Source organism: Lepisosteus platostomus, chromosome 1 (assembly GCF_059453375.1).
Source record: "Lepisosteus platostomus isolate fLepPlt1 chromosome 1, fLepPlt1.hap1, whole genome shotgun sequence".
NCBI classification, from domain to species: Eukaryota; Metazoa; Chordata; class Actinopteri; order Semionotiformes; family Lepisosteidae; genus Lepisosteus; species Lepisosteus platostomus.
Window position 1 is genome coordinate 5,291,302 of NC_142611.1, and position 9,041 is coordinate 5,300,342.

The following is a 9,041-nucleotide window of genomic DNA, read 5'->3' on the forward strand; positions in this document are numbered from 1 at the left end:
TGTTTTCTTTCTTCTCTTTTCAGCATGGGATAAACCTATTACTTGTTCCTTTGCAGCCTATGCATGCTGACGCAGCTCCCCACCTGAACCATATCTACAGTACCTTCTTCCTACATACAGTAACACTCCCAAAACATCTGAAGAGAACAGGATATGTTTTGCCCTGCACTAAAATGAAAGTAGTCATCAGTGGCACCAGAAAATCACATGGCTTTTCAGGATGTGAACTCCATTCCTCTGTTCCATCAATGAAGGACAGAAGTGCTGTTTCTGAAGAGGGGTACTGTAGTTCATGCATGCAAGAATATTCTAGTCCTCCTAGTCTGATAGTGTAGTTTGCTGGTACCTTCTCTACAACTTCCTAACAGAGGAACATGATATCATCATCCTTTCAGCTTCCTCTTAATTCCCAATTCTCCTGCCATCACAATTACCTTGACTATTTCTGGCTGATCCAGAGAGCACCAGGCAGTGTCTCCAAAGTAGCCATGTGCCTGCTGTCTGTGGTTCTAGGTCTAGATGATCAATGTAATTTCTTTAAGCCAGACTAGAATCAAAACATCGTTAATTGCTGTGACCATTTTTTACAGCTCACTAATTTCTACCCATGTGAATAAATAAAGCATTTTTATTTTTCATTATGTAGTTCATTTTTCTTTGCTTGACAACTGAATGAAGTGCTTCTAAAAATGGGGGGGGAAATATGTTGATTTTGTAATGAAGCCTGTAAATTCTATGTTTGCATTTATGCAGAAAAAGTAGCAGTCTGAACTAGTCTCATATTTTAATTAGCAGTCTTGACATTACTCCACTTTACAGAGTCAATATAAGTGTAGATCGAAGCAATAAATAATGAACCACAAGTTATTGTTCTCAGAGGAGAACTCCTCTGGTGCAAATGAAAGGAGAATATGTCATTCTGTGCTGAACGTGCTTGGGTGTTGGAAGGGCTGGAGAATACTAAGTAAGCTGAAGTTTCAATTTAACAGAAACCGTTTAGTGAGGAAAGTGCTAGATATAGAAATATTTACATTCAACGGGATAAACAGTAAAATATTTTAGCACTCAGTCAAATGGAAATTTCTTTGATTTTCTAGGACAAAAATATTTTTGATGTACAGCAAAATACTTTTGATATACAAATATAAAAAAAAATACATTCCATAGCTAATGCATTTACACATTGCAGAGGGCAGAGCTGAGGCAAAAACAAAACATGAAATGGAAAACCCCAGCCTTCATACTGTAGGAAAAAAAAATGGATTTATTATTGTTTGGGCAGCGACAACATAGTGATTTACTGGCAAATATTTGGCACATCCTTTTATATCATAGTGAATCCTTGGTCTGCTGTTTATTGACTTGCAACAGGACTTCAAGCAGACATCTGAATTCTGTCATTTATCTTGCTGCTGATTAAAGTTCTGTCGATATCTTCTCCTTGCACTCAGTGCTCTTGACTTGAACACACCTTTGTAACACACGTCATTTGAATCAAGAATCGTTACACTGTGCTCAGATTCAATGTGGAACTGAAATGTCTTTTTTTGATTTTTAGCATGTGGATTTTTCAATATCTTTATTTTTAAAAGTTCATTTTTCCTATTTGCTCATGCACTCTGTCTACATTAAATGTCATCTGCCTAGTGTTTGTCCAGTCTTTATTTCAGTCCTTTGGAATATCCTTGGCTGGTTCCACAATGCTTGCCGATCTTCCTTTTTTTGGCACTATCTATGAACTTGACTGGTTCTAACTATATCCACACATATGCAAATAATTAAAACAAACACCAATAGACAGGAAAAGCAATGGTCCTCATACAGCCCCCTCTGGTGCTCCACTCAAACTCCAGTCAACCCTAAAAGACTAAAATACACAGTAAATACCATCTGGGTCTCGAAGTCTGGAGGAGTTTCTAATGAAAAAAGATGATGGAGATGGGGCTCAGAGGACTGGGGAGGTCAAAAAGTTGTCAGGGAAGTAGGGTATGTATAATGTTTGTGGTGGAACTAAAACTGAAATGATTAGGTTTTTTTAATGTGAATTGCAGGGCATTGATGTTATACCCTTGCGAAAGGTGCTGGACATGAATTTATCCACAAAATACAGTGTTGTATAAATATAATAGGTGCAATTGGAAGTTGCTTTGCAAAAAGCATCAGCCAGATACTATACCTTGGCTATAATAATTTATAATAGTTTAGCCTTATGCAGTTCTTGTTTTTTTCACGTTTGTTGACAAAGCATAAACCAGGTTGAGCTGGTCTTCAGTGACCCCTGATCTTTACTACATTACATGTGATGGGAGTGTGTTCAGCTAAACTCCCACTGGCATTCAGATTCAGATATACTGTTGTCTATACAATACAGTATGTCCGATTTTGTGGGGCTGTGTCCAGTTTGGGATAGTAAGTATTGGTGACGTATGACAGGCTATTAAACTTTCATTTATACTTTATTAATTTTTTATAAAGTTATCCTTTATATTTCAACTTTCCATGTTTGATTCTGAAATATACCATTCCATCAAAAATGAACAACAACAATTCTAAAAAATGAATTAGTTTCTATATTTGTACTGTATATACAGGATAACAATTTGATACAGAAGTTATAACTTGTGCCTTGTGCTGTGCTACAGGCTAGATTTCACTGATTTTATCTAAGGAAGCCTACTTGGGATTTCATCTATAGGAACTACAATGTATTTTGGATATTACCAATTTGAAAGTTTTTTTATTGGGGTAAAATCACACTGATATGATCTCTTCAGATATTTTGACATCTGAGAACATTAAGAAGAATGCTGAGGTACTAAACATGTAGTTCCAGAATGTGATGCGATAAAAGTCTATATGCTGTGTGATACTCCTTCAACCTATGCACATGTTTTTTATACTCTTGACCTTCATTTGAAAAATGGGCAAAAGAAAACAGATGAATGTTCACAGGGAGAGATGGGAGATGTTCATTACATTTCACTAAGTCATGATTGGCGAGTGGAATTACAAAGGAAATCCCATGGGATTAAAAAAATAATCAAATATTGATTTGAGTTAAGATGTCCAGTATTAGAAGCAAGTACGCTATTGGTAAAATGTTTTATAGGAGTCACTGAAAGGAACATGAACATTTTTAAGTAATACCTTTTCTGGAAAGCTTTTTTTTCCATTTTATAACTTGTACTTTCAGTTAAGTGTAGTGTGTACACCTTTAATCAAACTTGTAACTGATAAGCAGAAAAGAAATGGAAAAATAAGAATTAATCTTACAGTATGTCAGTTTAAATGCAAAAATTAAAGTGAATTAGTATTTAGAATGGACAAACTGTGTGACACTGTATGTCACTGCTTGTGTATAGGCAGCTTTATGCTTAATGGGATAAGTGTAATAGTATGAGCATGGAAATGCACATACTTAACCTGTACAGAATTTTGAAATAGCCCTTCTATAGTTTAATTATATCTGTACTTTTTTGATAGATGGTTCAAAGAAAGTTTAGTGTAAAATAGTAAGCATTCATTGGCCATGATTACATTAAAATATTAGCTGAACATGTATATTTGTCTCATGAATACTTCAAATAAGACAAATGTCTGCCCATCAAACCCAGAGACGTTTATAGGTCCTATTATTCGTGATGATGTCATGCATGAGACTGAATCTGCTTTCAGTGTTGATGTTATTCACTGCAAGAGAATCTACCACAGTGTTTCATTTTTTTCTGGAGTGTATCATTCTTCACTGGCTATTGGTTCTATGGAAACCTGTGCTGACTGATCTTCAGCAGATGAGCCGGTGATCAGATTTCAGCTTCCCCAAGGCATGTTTTTAATCCTGTACCCATTTCTGTTGAGCTCAAAACAGAAAGATTTTCAATGAAGTTATTGATTGTGACCTCTCCTTTTTTACAAATTGATTAGCTTTGTTTCTTGTTTGTTATTATAAGGATTAGCGTAAATTCCTTTAATCGGGCCAGATTGCTTGTTTCTATGACTTTCAATATGATGTTTCATAGATGTTGAGTTTTTTTTAGCTTACTTTACTTCCTCAGTGAAAGCTTTGTATGGACATTTTAATTAATCCTTCCATTGGAAGAGCAGTATATATTTTACAGCAAATAAAGCAAAAACGTAACGTTTTTGTAAAAAAAAGTTGTGCTGCTCATTTCTATGTACACTCAGATTATGCAAGCTTTATAATAACTGACTTTAAATGAGAAGAAACTGTCAAAATATTTTAAAATCATGATTACTTCCAATACTGTACATTCTGGGTCCTCACTAACAGCAACTGGAAGCTTATGATTGAGTCACAAAAAATGAGAGAAAGAGAATCTTCCCGAAGCCGTTTGCAAATACAGACTTTGACTCATAGCCTCCTGTTACCACAATCACTGCAAAATCCAATAAATGCTAAACAACCGTAGTTCCCCAAAGTATTAAAGGCATTCTAAATTCTCTCTTTTAATGACTTCTGCAATTCCACATTGCAGCTCACCCATATCCAAAATAAAACAGTTTCAGAAACATCCTTGGAGTTAATTTTTAAGCGAAGATATTTGACTCATCTGCTTGAATAGTGATACAGTATGTTTGTTGAATAAGTTTAAGAGCAATATTCTTCTTCATTGCAGAAGAGGTACAGTATGCGCAATAACACTCCACTTTTCAAGTTATTGGATATTTCTGAAGGTGTGCAAATATCACTTTAGTAAGACACTGTATTGTCCTAAACAAAAGGCTGTGCAGAATATTTACACAATTTGTAAATGCCTGTTGTTCAATCATACTACCGATACTGAGTAGTGTATCATTTGTAGTCTTACTTTTATCAGCTCGGATGTGAAATCATCTTCCTGTGAATCTGAATGAGATGTAAAATGAGGTGTAACTCCTTAGTCATTCTGTAAGAGGCCAATCATTTTTTAAATCAGGAAAATCAGCTATTATCAATGATAAATTGATTAGACAGGTTTTCCCTCAAAGTAAATAGGTAATATTTTTTTTTGTTTCAAGTGGTGTTTTTAAACATCAGACTGCTGTATTCTTAAAGAAAATGTATTTTCTACTGGGACTGTTTGTGGTCTGAAGCACTTGTTCAGTAAAAAAAATGGATTTTTTAATTTAATTGCTTTTTCAGTGACCTTCATCTATTCTAGTGCTTTTTAATTTAAGCCTGAGACTTTATTTAAGTGAAGTCTCTTGCATTTTCTGCTTGTTCTACAACATTTTGTTGTAATGTTTCAATAAAATCTATTATATATGAATGAATGAATAAATATGTTTTGCCAGATCTTTGTAAAAATAAAACAACAGAATTCTTTTGATATCTGCACTGACTGAATTTCTGCACTATAGCCCTGAAATGAATTGAAAGGCACCATTCTATATTGAGGTATTTCCATGGAAATCTTGGACTCTATAGCCCCCTACATCAATAGAAGCAACATCTGAATGGATGACATTGTAATTAAATAGACATTGCACTTCTATTTAAAAAGTACCCTCAAAAACAAGACTTAAGAAATACTTATTAAGAGCCAAAAAAACAAACAAAAAAGACCTGTGAGTGGCCTTACCCTGTAAAAGCACTTGCTCTGAGTACATATTGAGCTTTATCATCCAGACATTATGAGTTCAAAGTTAGGTCATGTCAACAGTTGAGTGTGAGTGAGATTCACTAAGTGTCAGCACACCCATCAAAACCGGGAGTCTGAGTACAGAATTCAAAGTGCTTGCCTTCTTCAAACTTCTGCTCTAATGCACCAGGACTGGCCAAAATATCTTTCAGTGCTTTCCAAACTACAGTATATGAAGAACCAAGGTTTCATTTGGTGATTCATCATCAAATGGGAAAGAGCCATAATATGACACCGCCTCACTGAATTCAGCAAGCCTTTCAGGTTTGCGTGAATCCTAAAAGACAGACATCCCAATAAGAGTCTCAAAGAACACAACTCAGGCAGCATTGGCAACTGGCAAGGTTGTTTCCATAACCTTACATGTAATCGAATATATTCCTTTGTTATAACTGGATCCTGCTGGTTTTATAATTGGTTTCATAATGGACTATTATTTTTCCCCTTATTTTTCCTTATCAATTTAGTTGAACCATATGGAAAACTGTTTTTATTTAGCTTTTGATTTACTCACTGTCTAAATTTTCAGCCTCAATTTTCCGATGATCTCATAACTGTCCTATCTTATATTTTACTTTCCTAAACTGTCTCATTCCTTCAAAGTCTGCTTTCTGGAAATTATTAACTTTTGCTTTGGACAGCATTGACAGTTTGTAGTAAATATACTTTCATGCATACCATATTATGTTCACAGTTTCCAACTGGTTTTCCCACCACGGATTACTCTGTCTTGTTAGATTGAAAAGACAAGATTTATACATGCATTTCCTCTCTTTAGAGACAATTTCTAATATTAGAGGATTTTTTTTAATTTTCCAAGAGGTTTGAAATGTCTCCATTGATTTCAACTAAGTGCTAAGAACAATCTGTAATAATAATAATAATAATAATAATAATAATAATAATAATAATAATAATAATAATAATTGCTTACACTTATATAGCGCTTTTCTGGACACTCCACTCAAAGCGCTTTACAGCTAATGGGGATCCCCTCCACCACCACCAGTGTGCAGCCCCACCTGGGTAATGCGACTGCAGCCACAGTGCGCCAGAACGCTCACTACACACCAGCTATTAGTGGGGAGAAGAGCAGAGTAATGAGGCCAATTCATAGATGGGGATTATTAGAAGGCCATGATTGGTAAGGGCCAATGGGAAATTTGGCCAGGACGCCGGGGTTACACTCCTACTGTTTTTGAGAAACGCCCTGGGATTTTTAATGACCACAGAGAGTCAGGACCTCGGTTTTACTGTACATCTCATCCGAAGGACGGTGCCTGTTTACAGTATAGTGTCAACATCACTATACTGTGGCACTAGTAATAAATAAAAAAATATGCTTTCAAGATTTTTAATAAAAATAGATTTAAGTGTTGCAATTGCAACCATGTATCTTAATATTAATATTTGAATATTTAAACTTCACTTACAAAAGCTTACTGACCAAGAATGGTCAGAATTAATTGTTTGTCAAGTGCTTTTCCACAAAGAGAAATTATTACCTGAAAACCTCTCAAATACTGTATCATTGTATACTGTATGTTTAATATGTCTCCAGACAGTTAAAAATGGTTTACGACCAAATTTGCCACTTGTAAAACAAATGCAGTTCTTTAGAACATCTGGCTTTAAGTCCTTCAGTTTTGTTACTGTCTTTTTAAACATCAAACTGTATCTTATTAAGAATTCTCAGACATACAAGGACAATTTCATTTAAAAATCAGTATTTCATTACAATTGTCAAAAAAGCTAAGAAATACCTAAAGCGTCTGTGGCATCCTACAGTAAAGTACGTAAGCAGGCATGTGTTTAAAGCTGTTTATGTTGTTTATATTATGGCTGGTGTAGCAGGATATAAATTAACTGAAGCCATGATCTGAATGACTGATTTAAAAGCTTCAGGGATTGTACATTGCTTCAGTGTGTCAAGGACATTTGAGGTTGTAAAGCCATTGGCATTCTTAAAATGATAGGTTCATGAAAATAAGCACAATAAAACATACTGTATGATGTAGCATGTTCTTCAAATAAAATACATGATATACAGTATTAATTAAAGCACTTGAACATGTACAAAGGAAATTGCCAAAGCATAATTGCATTCCATGTTCTTAGCATTCCTACATACTGTATGTAAGCATTATACTGTATATAAATGTATATAAACCGCATATTGATCCATTTTTATAATAGTATTAATTCATTATATGAATTCCATAAATCTGAAGAGCTTTGCACACAAAAAAAAATTCTGCTTTCATTTTTATAAATCAATCTTAAAACCAATTACAAACAAATAGCATCATGTTTTGCCATTTAATGATTAAAAATGACCAGCACTATGTACTGTATGGGTATGTGTCCCTTCCTTTGACTATATGAAATGAATTGCTATATTAGCATGTTAAAGTCATTGTTGCAACTAGATAATCAGCAGTTTGGTTTCAGATGCAAAGGAGCAAAAGAACACTCTGCAATGTACCATATTTACATACTAATGGTTCACATATAAAATTACTGTTGTCTTTAGGGAATCTTGTGAAAATTGGGGAAAAAAATTAAAATCAGATAAACATTGTTAAGAAATGTTAGTCTCGGAATTCCTGCAATAGTGCAATAGCATGAGTGCTTTGAATGAAATATTTTTTTCATTGTATTACATTGCTGCTTTGAGAATTGGTCAGTAAGATGTCGTTGGAATTGTTGGTATGTGGCAATAGACGGAGAAAGGATTAATTGTCTAATTTCATGAAGTAAGTGTTTAATGTATTTGTAGTAAAATACCCCATTGCCATGCATTACGGGCAGTTAATGGAAAAAGTCATATGTCATTTCATATCACGTTAAACATCACTGAGTCAAATGAGAGGTCACCCTAGAAATATGATGCAAGAAATAGAAAGCTCAAATGTCAGGATGTATTTTGGTGAATGAGTTATTCGCTCCTTCCAACAGAGCTTACAGCTACAAGGCACCCCTATCCAGAAGACATGCAGTAATGGGTTGGATGCAGATGTTGACAGATTCCGAAAATGAAAACTTCAAGGTAAACAGTTAGCAGATCTCTATAATTAGAATGCTCTACGTACTGTACTGTACATGATGAGAACAGTGAATTTCAGTTTAAAACTCTTAAATACTGCATTTGTTTCCTTTATTAGTCTGTTTGAATAATTCAAACTTTAAACTGACATTCTGGAAACTCATTTAAAAATTGATTAAAAGACTCTAACATTTTTTCCTTGGATTATTTTTATTTTCACAATGTACAGTACAAAATGCTTTTGAAACACCCACCCCACAGCGGAATGGCCCCTAATTCCAGGGAAGAATCACTCTAGCCTGGAGACACATACTGTAATGGGGCACAAGCCCCACACAACCCCATTCAATTGG

General features: G+C 34.6%; 1 long non-coding RNA gene across 1 annotated transcript in view; it reads left to right on the plus strand.

The window, feature by feature from the left end:
• The window catches only part of LOC148677547 (uncharacterized), a 28,423-nt gene extending 19,740 nt beyond the window's left edge, over positions 1-8,683 (plus strand). The window contains exon 3 of the long non-coding RNA XR_015941112.1: positions 8,601-8,683. This is a non-coding gene — a long non-coding RNA (uncharacterized LOC148677547). The remainder of the gene's footprint in view (positions 1-8,600) is intronic.
• The last annotated feature ends 358 nt before the right edge of the window (positions 8,684-9,041 follow it).